At 37.9% G+C, this 15,652-nt stretch overlaps 1 pseudogene; it reads right to left on the reverse strand.

Moving 5' to 3' along the window:
- Positions 1–900: 900 nt before the first annotated feature.
- LOC102866509 lies at positions 901–2,027 on the reverse strand (annotated as a pseudogene).
- Between the last annotated feature and the right edge of the window lie 13,625 nt (positions 2,028–15,652).

The raw sequence follows: 15,652 nt of genomic DNA on the forward strand, positions 1-15,652 counted from the left end.
TGCCGTGAATAAGGAGGTCAAAAATGAAGAGACATCTGAAACAAGTAGAAAAACTAATTAGGGTGTTAGTTTTCTAAGACTGCTTTTACAAATTACCACAACCTGGATGATTTAAAACAAAAATGTATTCTCTCACAGTGCTAGAGACTAGAAATTTAAACTCAGATTGTCAGTAGCACAATGGTTCCTCTCCTTAGTCTATGAACTCATTCTTTCTAGTTTCTAACCGTTGCAGGTAATCCTTGGCATTCCTTGATGTGTAGCTACATTACTCCAATCTCTGTCTTGGTAAATGTCTGTATACATTTGTTCTCCAAACTCCATTACCTTATAAGAACACCAATTACTGGATTTCAAGCCCATTCTAATTCAGTACTGCTTTGTCTTAAAATAATTACATCTGCATGACCATTCTTGGATAAGGACACATTCACGTTTTTGGGGGGGTTATGATTTCACCATATATCTTTGGATCTTGGGCTATTGTATTTTTTTCCCTTCTAATATTTCTACTGCTTTTCATACAATCCTTCATATACACTCTGTTTAATGCATGTACATTGTATTTTATACAACCTTTTATTTACATTGTGCTTCATTCATGTATAAGTATTCTATACAAACATTCACATACACTGTATTTGATATAATTACTGTGCATTATTATAATTATTATTGATTTATGATTGGGAGCTGTCAGTGCTAATGGTGAGCTGAAATACTTGTCTTTTCTCTGTAATTCCCTCTCCCCTTGAAGTTGTTTATTGGCAGTGGGTTGGAAAAGGTGATGGAATTAGCAAACAGAGACACCACCATACACCAATATAACAAGGGCAGCAAGAGTGACGGGAAAGAATAGCTTGAAGCCCCAGATCAGACTCTTCTCCTCAAGTGTTAAGTCTAAGAGGGCACTGGGATCTGGAGTGTGGAGAGGGTGGCCTTAGAACACCTCCGGTAGTAGGCATGGTTAGAGACAAGAGGAACTCGCTGGCTGTGGCCCTGGCCTGAATGCTTAGGGTGTACTTTTCTTAGCAGGCGAGGCTGTTGGCCAAGGCTTGCTTGATATAATCCTCCTGGGCTGCCTTCAGATTATCCTTCTTCCCACCCCAGGCCTTCAATACAGAGGCCTGAAGGGCTGGCCATAGGAGGTCAGGCCCATTGCTTCAGCAAGGGGTACTTGTTGATGGCATTGAGATTGATGGATGCCTCCTTCTCACTCTGGCCTCCAGACAGGAAGGTGATCCCAGTAACAACGGGGGTGGGGTGAGGGTGGAGGGGAGGAGGGCACTGTGCGGTGCAGTGCTGTAACATTTGCCATGACAACCTCCTCATGAGAAAACTTCTGTGTGCAGGCGTGCCCTGGGATTACCATGTTAGGCTTCAGCAAAGTGCCTTCTAAATAGACGTGGTGGTCACTCAGAGCCTTGTAGACAGCAGCCAGCACCTCCTCAGCTATATACCGACAGCGCTTCAGGTCATGGTCACCATCAGGGAGGATCTCAGGCTCCACAAGGGGCACAATCCCGTTCTGCTGGCAGATGCTGGCTTAACGGGCCAGCACGTTGGCATTTTCCACAATGACAACGGCTGAGGGGGTGTATTCTCCAATCTTGGCAAAGTCAGCTCCATCCTTCTTGTACTGGGCACAGCGCTCGGACAGCCCATCCAGCTCTTGGGTGGTGGTCTCACCATTAGTTCCTGCCAGGGGTACCACATCCTCTCTACCCTGATGCCCACAACACCACCCTTAGATTTGATGACGTGGGAGAAGGGACGCTCATCATCCACCTCCTGGTAGAGGGTCTCAAGGAAGAGGATGCAGGGATCCACACAGTCATCGGCGGTCAGCAGGAGTGCTGGTTCTTCTCGGTGTTCTCGGTTCCAATGGACTGCAGGCGCTTGGCAATTCTTCTGGTGGTGGGCTCATCTGTGGCCAGGATGCTCTTTCCCAGCGCAAAGATGCGATGAGCTATGTCAGAGAGCTCCTTCTTCTGGTCCGGGGTCAGTGCTGGGTATGGGTAAGTCATGGTGTTCTTGGGGGTGATTTCCTGGGTGCTCACGGAGGAGGGGGTGCGCTCGGTGGCAGCGGGCGGTTGGTGCACTGGGGGCAGGAACACGCCAGTCGTCCCAGCTCCGGGTTCTGCCTCTCTGTAATTTTTTGTATAAACCAAAACCACTCTGTCGTTGAGTGATTTTACATAGAGTAACTATCCATCAGATTTCTGAAGTTTTAAACTTTAAAGGGAGCAGATGGTAGAGCCAAATGGCAGGAACTGCACTGCCTTTTGTTTTGAAGTGCAACATATTATAGACTGCCCTTTGAAACCTTCTGTTCAGCTCTTTCACTTTGACATATTTCCTCTTTGTTTCGGCTTCTCAACGCTCTAGTGCAATTTTTAGAGTCTCTTCTGACATCCATTTCAGTATTTTCTTTCTCCTCTGTTTTTCTAATGCCCCTTTGCTTTCTTCATGGATGAAATCCTTGATATTATCTGATGACTCGTCTTGTCTTCAATCATTGATTCAATGCTTCAATCTAATTCTTAAAATTATCTTAAAATTCAGTGAAATAGCTAAGTCACAAAAAGACAAATACTGCCTATTACCACTGTTCTAAAACAAGACTGACATAGTGGTTGGGGGAAACTAAGAAAAGAGGGGTTAAATTATCTACATGGTATTGAAACAGACTGTGTGAAAGGAATGTATGATTAGGCATTATTGGCATAACAAGAGTCCAGAATAAGAGCATAGTAAAGTGGTCTGGAGGTGGGGGGTGAGGACTGTATAACAATGAAAGAACTTTTATTCCTGAAAGAATAAAGCAAACTGGGGCAGAGAGGAGACAGGGAGGAAAATGTACAAAAATAAATGAATGGAAATCCAAGTTCTTTATAAACTTTCATCAAAATCTCAATAGAAAAATTCAGATGGAATAGATTAAAGATCCTATCTTGGTTCTTGAGAACATCTTTTAATTTTCTTTGGCCTCAATTTGAAATTACACATTAGTAAGCAATGGTCTAACCCTACAGTCTGCCCCGGCTTAAATTTGACTGCTGATATTGATCTTTTCCAATGATTCCTTCCACAAATTTAGTCAATCTGATTCCTATGCAGCTCATCACATAAGGTCCATGTGTAAAGTGGTCATTTGTATCTTTAAAAAAATATTTTCACTGAATAAATCTTTGAAAATATAAAATTTGATCATTCTATTTCCAGCTTTATTTATATCACCACACCTGTATTTTCCAGCTACTATTCCTTCTTTAATGTCTCCAGCTTTTGCATTTTGGTCACTTTTTATCATTAACACGTATTGATTGCATGTTCAATCCATTTTGGACTGCAAGATTTGGTAAAAATTTTCAGGTTTTTTTTTCCCTTTTTGGCCATAGATGTAGAAACTTATATTTAAATAATAATTGTAGCAATAGGTCTTCCTTGATTGAGAACAAATTAAATCTCAATCATAATATTCAAAGATGCAATGGGATATTAATATTCATAATATTATGGGATGCTATATTGAATGATCCAGAAAGCATCTAAAAAAAGATGGAGGGAATACACAAAATCACTGTACCAAAAAGAACTGATTGACACTGTATGAACAGGAGTCAATGGTAATGAAGGAAAAAGTTGAAGCTGAATTGAAAGAATTGGCAAAAAAAAGGCCTCAGAAGTTGATGGAATATCAATTGACTTGTTTAAATTAAAAAATGAAGCCCTAGATGTATGTATCCACCAGTTTATGCCAGGAAATTTGGAGGATATATGGCTAATTTATTGAAATGTATCCATATTTATTCCCATTCCCATGAATGGTAACCCAACAGAATGTGAAAATTATTAAATAATATCATTAACATCACATGGAAGCAAAATAATGGCTAAAATAATACATAGATATGGAACTGCTAGAAGTCCAAGAAGGATTTTAGAGAAGGCCATGACACCAGTGATATCATTGGTGATGTCAGATGGATCCTGGTTAAAAGTAAAGAAGAATATAAATTTATGTTTTATTGACTAGGCAAAGATATTTGACTATGTGGATCATAACAAGTTATGGCTAACATTGAGAAGAATGGGAATCGAAGAACACTTAATTGTGCTCATATGAAACCTATATCTAGACCAGGACCAGGAGGCTATTGTGAGAAAGGTCAAGGGAAAAATACATGGTTTAAAATAAAGAAGGGATTGTATTCTCTCTATGCATACTCAATTTGTGTACTGAACAAATTATTCTAGAAGTCAAGACTCTGAAGAGAAATATGGCACCAGGATTAGAGGGAGAATCTTTAATAACCTGTATTATGCAGATGACACAACTTTGCTTGCTAAAAGTGAGGAGGACTTGAAGTACTTATTGCAGAAAATTAAAAAATTAGCCTTCAATATGGATTGCATCTCAATGTCAAGAAAACAAAAATTCTTAAAACTGGACTGAGAGCATAATGATAGATGACTTCATCTTCACTAACTTCATCTTACTTGGATCCACAATCAACACCCTTGGTTCCAGCAGTCAGGAGATCAGGAGACATATTGCACTGGGAAAGTCTACAGTTAGGGACCTCCTCAAATTATTGAGGAGTAATGATGTCAATTTTTGGACGAAAGTACATCTGATTCAGGCCATGGTCTTTTTGATCACTTGCCACACATATAAGAGCTGAGGATAAATAAGGCTTATAGAAGAATTGATACCTTCAAGCTGTGGTGTTGGAGTAGGGTGATGAATATTCCATAGACTTCCAAAAGAACAAACAAATATGTCTTAGAGAGGGTGGAGCAAGAATACTCTTTGGAGTTAAAGATGATGAGGCTTTGCCTTACATACTTGCCCATGTTGCTAGGAGGGGCTATTCCTTGGAGATGGATATGATGCTCAGAAAGGTGGAGCGTCAGTGAAAAAGAGTAAGTCTCTTGACCAGGTGGATTGACACGGTAACTGTCACAATGGTCTCTAGTGTGTCAGGAAGCGTAAGGATGGCACAGGATAGAACAGGGTTCAGATCTGTTATTCTGAATCAAAGTTCATTCGAAGGTACCTAACAACTACGGACTAAGCCACTAGTGCTCCATATATTTGTTATGCATTCATTTAAGTCTATTTATTAATAGAATTAATCTTTTACTTATTCATATCAAGTTTCCTGTTTGGAAAGCAACTGTCACTGAGAAAACACTTAAGGCAGAAAGTGAGGACCTGGTGGCAGGGAAGACAGGAACTAAAGAAGTAAAGCACTAGTCCATCTGCTCCACATGACACTATGATATGCAAAAAGAACAGGGTGTGAGATGACAGAAGGTGAGATGTTATAAGAAAAATATTTCTGCAACTAGGGAGCAGTGCAAATTTCTTAGCACTGTATTACCAAAGGTTCTTTAGGAATTTGGAAGTCTGATGTTGGGTTCACATGTTACTTTTGTTCTGATATAAACTTGTACATGAATTATATATTTTAAAAGAATTTATATAAAACTAACTCCTATAAGGCAGAGGATAACAATAACAATGATAAAGTAAAGGTTAAGACTGTCTCAAATGTCCAACTTTTCTAAACTGTTTTTTCATTCCATCATCTATAAAGTCAATTACTCCTCATCCCCTCAGCCCTCTCACTCCTATCTACATCTTTTTTGTTGTTGTATGCACTGAGTTGGAACCTACTCATAGCTGACCCTCCTTTGGGTTTTCAGAGATAGTAAATTACACAAAAGTAGATTGCCTATCCATCTCCCATGGAGCAGCTGGTGGATTTGAACTGCATGCCTTTAGGATTGTCGTGCAGCTTCTTACCATTAGTCCACCAGGAGATTCTGTAATTCACTGGAAAGATGCACAGAAATACACACACACACACACACACACACACACACACACACACTAACAACAACAAAGCAAAACAAACAAACAGAAAACCAACCAACCACAACAAAGGAAATGGCTAATGAAGTTGTAGATGATGTACTAGGACAATGCATGCTATTGGAGGAGCTGGCGAACTAAGGAGCCAATATCTGCTGGCTGAGCTGTCAGCTCTCAGAGCAGCTGGATCAGGTTAGATGTAATGTTCAGAGAAAAAAAAAATAAAAAGATCATACTTTCCAAGAGGACTCCTCTAAATAGGATCTCCAGATTAGAAACTACACACCTAAGAGAACTAAGGGTAATGACTTGGGTAAGGGTCATACTCTTGAGTGACTTGGGGTAAAGATACATTCCACACAAATATGTAATTAGTACACAAAGTAGCTTGATCGAGAATGAACTCTTAAGCACAGACAAATTAACTAGAAATTACAATACATAACAAAATAGAAGGTTATGGCTAGAAGGTTCATATTATTTACTTCACTGTACCACAACTGTTATTATCTCCTTACTAAATTTTCAGTAAAGTCTACTCTACTTCTAGATGTTTTGTTTATAGAAAGTCTTCTATTTTTGTGGAAGTTGAATAAGGATAAATATGTATAAAGTAAAAACTGAATCCTAGAGGTAGGTACTCTTAAGAGAACAACTGGGAACTTTAGGGAAGGTTTTGCATTTCCATAGGGTATGGATTTAGCATCTGAGCCTCTTTTATTTAGATTCAGAGACTCAAAAAGGCATTAATTGACAAAGCAAACATGTGATATACAGTGATACGTAGTGTGCATATATAGTAATTTTTATTCAGGTTTGAGTCTGTATTCAAACATAGCATATACTAATACACACACATTCACAAAGATTAAAACACCAAAACATAAACAGTGTGCACTTCTTCATATATTCCTGTTTTATGATTTTTTTTTAAAGTAAGCAGTTCTTGCTTTAAATCAGAAAGTGGCAGAGATGTTTTGAGAGGGAAAATAGAATTTTATTTTGTTCCTAAAAATTTAAACAAGCTGACTTAGCTTTACAGGATTTTGCAAGAATAGTGAGACTTATGAATACTTTGCAAATGCTTTATGATATTTGGTATGTATTAGAATTGTATGTATACTTTGATATTATCCTCCTTGTTTCTTCTTGGTTGGCCTTAAGTAAATTATAGATTTAGGAGCATTTAAAAGACAGAGTATATACTTTTCTGTCAAACTGTTCCTTCACTTATGGTTTCTCTCCCCCATTCCTAGAATGACTTTTTTTCATCTTTCTAGGTGCACTTTGAATGTCACTTCCTTTTTGCTGAATCTGTTTCCAATACTCATGACTTCTTGTATTAAAGGAGAAGGTTCTTTAGGCATTATTGTGTACTTATTCATGTATATGGTTATTTTTCCAATAGAGACTTACTTTCACTTATTGCTTTTTCACTATTTGTGGAAAGATTACTGATGTGTTCAAGATTTCTGTGAATTTTTGAAGTTCATTCTGGCCCCAACTTCATCCTCAAATTGAGTAAGATCAAAGATAACTTTATCACTCATATGTGTCCTGCTGAATTACACAGGACACAAGTCATAGGGAGCTCTGGTGATGAAGTCCGTAGGAAGCTGCATTGCTAACCAAAAAGGTGTGCATCTTCAGCAGTTTGCATACACTCTAGCTGTTTGAATCTTTCAGCAGCTCCAAGGGAGAAAGACGAGAATTCTCTTTCTGTGTGATTTGTTGTTGCTGTTAGGTGCCATCTAGTCAAGTACAACTCATAGTGACACTATGAACAAAAGACCTGAAACTTGTTCTACCCAGCACCATCCTCACACTTCCTAACATACAAGAGCCCATTGCAGCGGTCACTGTGTCAGTCCACTTGGTTGAGGGTCTCTCTCTCATTCACTGACCCTCCACCTTCCAGGCATCATGTTCTTCTCTAAGGAATTGGTCCTCCCACAGTTCATGTTCCAACTATTAAACAAAATTTTTATTGTTTTCCTTTATTTCAACTGACTTCCAATCTGGACTCTGTCAGTACACTACTATAACATATCCTCTTTCTTTAGTATTCATAGGTTTTTCAAGGGCCCTTATTTAGTTTCTTAGTCTGTCTTACTCAGGGAGCTCCACCAAAACCTGTCCACCATGGGTTACTGTTAAGGTATGTGACACACCAGTGGCATAGATTTCAGTATCACAGCAACTCCAAGTTATCTCAGTACAACAAACTGATAGACAAATGTTGTAGCACTTACAACAATATTCTCCTCAAACACAATTAACACCCAACCCAATCTACTGTTAAATACAAAGGCCCACCCCCCAGGTTCAGATTGCTTATACAAGAGACTTCCAGTTCATAGATGATTGTTAACAAATCAGAAATAGCCAATCAGCTTACACTTGATTGCCAACACAATAAAAAATGCCTAAACAGTTTACACCCAACTTTCAAGTAAATAAACAAAACAAAACACTCTTCCCCCAGAAAAAAAAAACAAACCACAAAAAACAACCCCAAAACACTTGCCCTCCAGAATCCAATTACTCCAAGCTAGAGATAGCCTCTAAAAATCTGCTGGAGGATTGGCTATGAAATTGTTAGTTTTGTTTTATTTTTTTCTAGAAAAAAGCAGCTCCAGTGTCTTAGTCTCAAGAGTTGCACTGCTAACAAAAGAGGTGATCGTCTTTAACAGTTTAAATACACCAGTGACTTAACATGTAAAAGGTGAACAGTTTTCTCCAGTCTCTGACTTACAGTCTCTGAAATCCAATGGGCTCATACAGACTAGATGGCAGTGAGAACTTGTTTTTGTTTTTGTAATTCATAGACAAAGGAACTCTGGTGTATTATGTGTTGTGTGCTGTTACCAACAACAACAGAAATTAATGGTTCAAGTACAGCAGCTGTTTCTCTGGAAAAAAGATGCACAGTCTCCTCATAAACATTTACAGTCTGGAACACCTGCTCTAGGGTAGCTCTGAGCTAGATTCAGTGACAGTGGCATTAGTATACAGAAACAGTGCCTAACATAAGAGAGCTTTAAAAAATTGTGTTTCATGAATAATAAGTGCTGGGGTCAAGTGACCACTTTTACTCATTTCGGTCATATCTATAAAGCTGTTCCATCACATGAACTCATAAGACTCCAAGTATGCTTTTTAAGTACGTGCAAATCACCAAGAAAATTTTATGTTATTGATGCTTTAAATAATTTATACTTATTAAGAATAAGTTTACATGTTGTATCATCCACCCAATGAGGATTTTTGAAAAATATTTTGTAGTTTCTCTTATCTCTCTAATGTAATATTTACTTTGCAGTACATTTAGGATTCTCCCATCTGTATTAAGTTTAACTTCAAAAATATTTGGTATCTGTTCTATATCTGGGTCTCCTGTCCTTCTACTATCATCTATTATTATATTTTATGCAATGAATTACACCACATGTAACTAATATTTTAAAATTGTGGAGAAGCATCTGCTTCTGTTTTAACATCTTGATAAAAGTGTTGTAAATATTGTAGCTGCATAGATTCTTTTCCTTGAGGAATCTGTTCCATTTCACCTGGAAACCATCTTAATGCTTAAATCTCTCCCCTACATACTTCATCTACTAGATGGAGTGCATAGCTTTTAATCAGATTATTTGTTAATTGGTAATAGCGGGGGGAAAAAGCAGCTTTATAGTCTCAAGAAAGGGTATTAAAATTCCAAGGAAAATAAAGTGACAGTGATGCAACAGTTACACCAGTTACGTGTAATGACTATTTAGAGCATAGTATTCATATTCAATTACTCACTCAAAGCCTGAAAATTATACTTAAAGTGAAGAAATAACTGTAAGAACTGGTTAGGGCCACCAGGGAGTACTGTGCATTTAGCCTTCTGACTCTATGCAGGGAACTAATTTTTTTTTGAGAGCCGCTATTCCTGTTATAGACTCTTGATGCCCCTTCATTCAGTGATAATAACTTTAAATAAGTGTAGGAGGCAGCTGGAAGGCTGCCCTTTCTCCATTAAGAGATATATTCCAGTGGGAGCAGGGAGCAGTTAAGACTGTAGCAATAAACTCAAGTGAGCTATATTCAGTTTGTTGTTTTTAGGTAGGGAGTGAAGAGCAGAGATCAATTTACTATGCTTTTTCCTGAAAAACCTTAACAGGTTAGAGTGGAAGTTGGCTGTAGATATCAACTGTGCAATTGTTTCGTTTCAGGGGTTAAAAGAAGAGTTTAATAAATGTTAAGTACATAAACCCTGGGAAAAATAATGCCATTGTGGATGTTCAGACCTGCATAAAATTGACATGAACTAACATTTCATTTTCTGTGGAAAGATTATGACGTACTTTAGATTTTTAAGATTTCTCAGGCCCACTCCTGGCTCAGCTTTATGCCCATTCTGAATGTGTTGGAGATCACTTTTGCTCCTCCCATGTGTGCTCTTGAATCACACGTGATTTTATAGATTTTCTTAACTTCTCAATGAAACAGTTATCTTTCTTCAGACTCCACACAACTCAGTCTTGCTCTTTGCTTTGTCACAAAATACTTGTTCGGATTTTCTCATCAGAGAAATTGATTTCTTTTACTATTTCTTCAAATGGCTTATTATTTTTTTATATGGACAAAACAAAATTCTTTCATTTGAATAATTTCTTTACCTACTATGATATATTGCACGGAATGAATTATACATTTCTCTCTGTCTGTTTGTGGGAGAAAAATGGACAATCTTCTGTGTGATTTACAGCCTCTGAAAACCCACTGGAGGGTCATTTATGAATCGTTTCTGACTAGGCAGCACATAACAATCACTTTATCTGTGAAAGATGTTTGGAAATAGGGTCATTGAAGATGTTATAAGTTAATTAACATGAGGTCATAGTAGAGTAGGTAGAGCCTTATCCATTCTGAGTGATGTGCCATAAAAGAGGAGATGAGCTACAGAGAGATAACCAGAAGAAGACGGTCAGGTGAAGATGGATTCACATGCTATGAAATACATCAGGCCTCAAGAAATTGAGGCAAGAGAAATGATTTTTTATTCATTTTTGCACATTTTCTTCCTCCATCCCTTCACCACCCCCAGGCCATCCCACAATGCACCTCTTATTCCAGATTATTCTCATACATATAATGCCTAACTATATATTTCTTTTGAACAGATCTTCCCCTCATCTCTTCTATTGCAGTGTTGATTATCTATCCACTCTTTTCTCATTTTCTTCTCCAACTTCCCACCCCATCTGTCCTATTTTATTGTGACTGAGAAATTTCACTCAGTATAATGTCTCATGCTCCCTCATGTTGTGTAATGTTTTACTAGTTCATTGTTTTTCAGTGTTGCATAATAATACATTATGTGATGAGTGTACCATTACTTTTCTATCCATTCATTTGTTGATGGACATTTGGCTTGCTTTTACCTCTTTGCTTCTGTGATTAATGGAGCCATATACATGGATGTACATACATCTGTTTGAGTCATGGCCCTGGTTTCTTTAGGGTATATTCCTAGTAGTGGAATTGCTGGGTCAAGTGGTATCTCTATTTCCAACTTTTTGAGTGCCAGAACGAATTTTATAATGGCTGTACCATTTTACATTCCCACCAATAGTGAATAAGAGTTCCAATCTCTCTACAACCTCACCAGCATTTGTTGTTTTCTGCTCTACTGAACTTTGCTATTGCTGCTGGGGTGAGATGGTGAGATAGTTGATTTGCATTTCTCTGATAGCTAGAGATTTTGAACGTTTTTTCATGTGTTTGTTTGCCACCTGGACGTCTTCTTTGGTGAATTGTCTATTTATACCCTGTGCTCATTTTGTCATTGGGTAGTTCCTTCAGAATGGTTTCTGGGTCTGTTTACCTTTTTCTTTTTGTGGTGCTAGAGTTTTCTATACATTTTATATATAAGTCCCATCCGTTGGTTTCCTTTTTTTTTTCACCCTATTGGAGAAATTTTTTGATGTGCATAATGATTTGATTCTTACAAGGTCTCATTCATATTTTATTCTCTCCTGGTAATACGTTTTGCGTTATACTTGGAAGACTTAGAAGAGAGTCTGGCCCTGCTAACACCCTGAATTTAGACTTCTAGCTTTGAGACTTGTAAAGCAGCCCTGTTCATATTCATTGCTTTGGGTTAGGATTGATTAGCAGCTAACCATCCAGCAGTTTTTCAGAAGATGTAAGCCACCTAGGAGACAGCCCATCTTTCTCCATGAAGCAACTAGTAGATTTGAACCACTTGCCTTTGGATTGACTCTACAACTCTTGAACTACCTAGGAGACTAATCCACACGTGCGTGTATATATGGCTTGTCTGATGGCATAGTCTGTAGGGCCTGTGTTGATAACCTAAAGGTCACCAGTGTTAATAAATCAGCAGTTTTGAGGGAGATTTTTATGTGATTTACAGCCTCTGAAAAACTACAAGAGAGTAAGCTACGAGTCGACTTTGATTTAACAGCAGTGGAAAAAGATTATCTCTATCTATCTATCTATCTATCTATCTATCTATCTATCTATCTCTATCTATCTATCTATCTATCTATCTATCTATCTATCTATCTATCTATCTATATCTCTACATCTACATCTATCTATGTCTATATTATCATCCATATCTATATATATATCAATTCACACTTTATTCCCTATAGCCCACTTTTGGAAATCTCTCAAGGACCTCTTTTGGTAATATTAAGAGTAGTTAAAAATCCTTAAAGAGGTGATTTCAGGAAGACTTGAAGAAGTAATATCTTTGAGTTATTATTATCTACTGAGAAATAAAAAAACAAAACAAATCTGTCTTGGAAGAAGTACAACCAGAATGTTCCACAAAATCAACAACAATGGTGAGACTGTTTCACATACTTCAGGTATGTTATCAGGAGGGGTCACTTCCTGAATAAGGGCATCACACCTCAGAACAGTAGAAGGTCAGCAAAAAGGAAACATCTTCAACAACTTGTTGTGGGTGCAACAATGACTTAAGCTTAGCAGAGATCATGAGGCAGGTGCAGAATTGCAGAGTGCTTCTTCAGTTGTATGTAGCATTGCTATGAATCAGAGCTGATTCAATGGCACCAAACAATAGCAAGCGAGAAGCGAGATATAGCCTAGTACATGCATTAAGACTGGATGTGCAATTGGGAAATAAATAATAAGAACAAAACAAACGAGAAAAATATTGTATGATGAAGCTTGCTATTCAGAGAATCACTGGTAACATTTATAATGGATGAAGTTTTCCAAGGATGTAAGGATTCAGCTGAGATCTGGATGGACACATAATTTAGCTGGTGTTCATATAATTCTATATATAGACAATTTTTCATTTCCTTCTCTTTTTCTGATCACCTCCAGGATGGTTTCTGGGTCTGTTCAGCCTTGGGTTTGCATCTGACTCCTCTTCTTTCCTGTCCCCATCCCCCCCTTCTGTTACAGTGTGCTGGTCTGTGATCTATTCGTTTTTAGATGTATCTTTTCTTGTCTGTTTCTTTGAAGGCAATATTCTGGCCTCTTGTCACTGGCATTTGTCCTCTAATCTCCAAGGCCCTGCACTCAGGTATCTATATCTTAACCTTGATCTTTGCTGGTCAACTCACATCTTGACTGCTCCATATCCTCTCCTTTGGGCTTTTTTTCTGGGTTTCCTGTAGGCAAAGGCAAGCCACGAACTTTGCCTTGGGCTTATCCTATGATTTATCTAGCAGCCTCTCTCTTTGTAATTCCACTATTGCTGCCTTACTTGACTGCATATGGTTAAGCACAGTGTTTCTGCCATCCACAATTCCAAGACTGAAATGTTTCCAATTTTCCTGCTGGCCAGTAATATCGCCTGTTGTGAACTTTGAGGATCTTGCTTATCTGTCAGGAGCAGAACTCAGTCTTACAATAAAGAGTTCAGAGCAACCGGAAAATGAGAACAATGCAGGTGTTATTGTTCCTCTATTTTCCCCCAGAAAGCCTGACTTCCTACACTGTGAGTCTCTTAAGAGTTTAAGAAAGCCAATGTTGCGACTCAAAGCAGATCGATATAAAATTTTTCTAGGGGGCCTGTAAAATGTTCCTCTTTAATTCTGAGATTTGTGGTTTAGCCTTAGAGGTAGGGCAGAAGAAGACAGAAATAAAAATCCACTGGCTTAAGATTTGAAAAATATTATTCTTAATTTGTCTTTTGCATAATCCCAATAGTTTCAACTGCAGTGTTCAGTAGCTAAAATGTGTTCTATATTAAGAGTTATGTAACTGACTGAAGACTGTAGTTCCTCTCATTTCTTGCTGTAACAGGGAATAGATAATTGTGAAACATAACCCCATGAATTATAAGAATATAACTCCATGTTATATTTTCTACTTTACTTCCTGCAAATTTTATAAATGTATTTCAATAGATGTTTATTGTTGAGTGCATTTATACAGTCTTAGTATTGTTCCTTTTCATTTGAGTGCAACTTTTTATTATACCTGGACTATTTCTCTGTACTTTTGATACTTGTCTAGTAAAGCTTCAATTATAATTAAATACTACTCTCTGGCTTTTATGTATTTGTCCTTAACTATGTGACTGGAGGAAAGTACTCAATCATATTGAGTAATTTCCATATAATTTGTGATTAAGCCATTGGCATTGACTGCAGATGAATGTTGTTTTGTTGTAATTCACTCTCCCCTTCTCTGATTCGGCTGGTTTACACCTTCTCTTTCCTCACAGATGTGGATTATGAATCCAAGCAAGATAAAATCATTGACAATTTCAATCTTTTCTCCATCTATCATGATGTCGTGGTGAGGAGTTTTGTTTTCCTGATGTTGAGATGTAATCAATTTTGAAGTACTTGATCTTCTGCATTGAGCACCTCAGGTCCTCCTGCCTTTCAGCAAGCAAACTTGTGTCATCTGTGTAATTCAAGTTGCTGATGAGTATTCTGCCAATTCTGATATCACGCTTCCTCACAAAGCCTAGCTTCTCTGTTGATTTTTCTCAGCATATATCTTGAATAGGTACCGGTAGTCAGGAGATGAGGAGATGTATAGTATTCGGAAAGTCTGCTATCAGGAATATTTCTAAAGTCCTGAAGAGCTATAATGTCAATTTAAAGACTACAGTGTGTCTGATTCAAGCTACAGTCCTCCAATCACGTGCTACGTATCTGAGAGCTGAACAATGAATAATGATGACAGGGGGAAAAAAATTGATGCATTTGAAATGTTGTGTTGACAGAGTACCAAACATCCTATGAACTGCTAAAAGAATAGATATGTCTTGGAGAAAGAAGCACAAGAGTGATCCTTGGAGGTAAGTGTTATGGAAGCTTTGTCTCATACACTTCGGAGTTGTTGGGAGAGGTTATTTCTTGGAAAAGAACATCATTCTTGGAAAGAAGAGGCAGCAAAGGAAAGGAAGACCCTCAAGGGGATGGACTGATACAGTGTCTGTGGGCTCAAATGTTTTGGGGATGGTAAGGATGGTGAATGATAGGTAGGGTTCAGATCTGTTACTCATAGAGTCACTATGAGTTGTATTTGACTTGATGACACTTAACAACAACAATAGCAACAACTCTTCTTAAATCTCAAGTATGCACTTCCTTCTTCTATTGGGCAATGACTCTATATTGCATATAAATTAAAAGAAGTTAAAGAAAATTTCCTCTCAGTCACCATCCAAGGAGCACTTATGCCAATAAACTGACATTTCTACTAATAATGTGGATAAGCTCTTGGTACTTGTCTTTAACACCAACTCTTTCATTT

The sequence above is a fragment of the Elephantulus edwardii genome, unplaced genomic scaffold, assembly GCF_000299155.1.
Source record: "Elephantulus edwardii isolate Elephantulus edwardi_28Jun2011 unplaced genomic scaffold, EleEdw1.0 scaffold00136, whole genome shotgun sequence".
In the NCBI taxonomy this organism is placed as follows: Eukaryota; Metazoa; Chordata; class Mammalia; order Macroscelidea; family Macroscelididae; genus Elephantulus; species Elephantulus edwardii.